The sequence below is a fragment of the Pseudophryne corroboree genome, chromosome 5, assembly GCF_028390025.1.
Source record: "Pseudophryne corroboree isolate aPseCor3 chromosome 5, aPseCor3.hap2, whole genome shotgun sequence".
Classification (NCBI taxonomy): Eukaryota; Metazoa; Chordata; class Amphibia; order Anura; family Myobatrachidae; genus Pseudophryne; species Pseudophryne corroboree.
In genome coordinates, this window is record NC_086448.1 from 834,222,247 (window position 1) to 834,223,599 (window position 1,353).

Genomic DNA, 1,353 nt, shown 5'->3' on the forward strand with positions numbered 1-1,353 from the left:
ACGGAGGTGCAGTGCCTGGGGCACCATGTGGGAGGAGACATGGGTAGGCCCAAATCAGATAGGGTGGAGGCAACCAGAGGCTGTCCCCGGCCCACATCACCCAGACCGGTACTGACCTTAGAACCTGTAAGGCCCTACGGACACGTTGTCATTGACTTTAGTCCTGTAGTAAACCCCCTTACCGAGATGGCTAGGAAGGGCATTCCCAAGTCAGTGGACTTTGCACCTGCTTGCGAGTTGGCATTCCAGTTATTTAAGGAGGCCCTGGTACCCGCTCCAGTGCTGATGGCGCACATTCTTGACCAGGACTGTGTGTTACGAACTACTGCGCCACTGCACGGACTGGGAGCAGTACCGAGCCAGAAAGAGCCATATGGGCAGGAGCACCCTGTGGCCTGTTTGAGCAGAAAACTGCTATGGTGGGAGTTGGGGTATGCCACAATTGGGACACTTTGGGTGGCACTTGTTTGTAACCGGCCCCCCACCATGGTGACTTACCACCCACCTGTTAGGTGGCTGCAACCTACCTTGGGGAAATTGGACAGACTTTTGTGGTGGAGCCTTGAACTTGGACTTCAGGTGGACTATTTACACATTGTGCACCCACGAAGAGAGGCCCACTACACTATGGATGAACTGTCTAGGCCCGAGCCTACACCCCCTAGGTAGCGTCCCCTTCAACACAAGGGACTGCCGGACCAGGAGCCATATCGTTGGGACATGACACCCTGGTTTCCCGCTTGAATGGGGGGGGGAGGAGTGTGGCCGGAGAGACCCCCAGCCCACGTGGACAATGGCCGCTGCGGCACTGAAGGGTTTAAACCCTAGTGCCAGGCGCCATTATAAGGACAATGGGCGCTTGGCGCCAGGTTTAAAATATTGTGGGCGCTAGGTGCCGTGTGTAGAGAGTGATTTAAAAATGTATTTTTAAATTGTGTGCCGCGGTCCCTGACCTCTCCAGCGACCGCGGCAGTGAGGGAGCTCCCAGGCGCGCTGATCTGCGTGTGCGCGCCGGGGGAGAGGAGAGGCCACTGGGTGAGTGCCACACTGGGGAGACAGGGAGAGCCAGCTCCCTGAACCCCAGTGGCGGCCATTACAGGCAGGCTGGAGGATGGGGGAAGCCAGCCCCATAGCTCCAGCACTGAGAGAGAGCCCCAGCAGCCAGGCTGCAGGGCTAGGGAAGCCCAGCGCTGAGCGCTGGGCACAGTAGTTAAAAACAAAATAAAACATTGTTTTAAATGCAATATATAAATATAGTGTGTTATGAGGCACTGCAGTGCCTGGGAATGTGGAGCCTGTGCAGGGCACAGGCTCAGTGTAGATTTAAAGGGAAACACATGTGTTTAAAGGAAA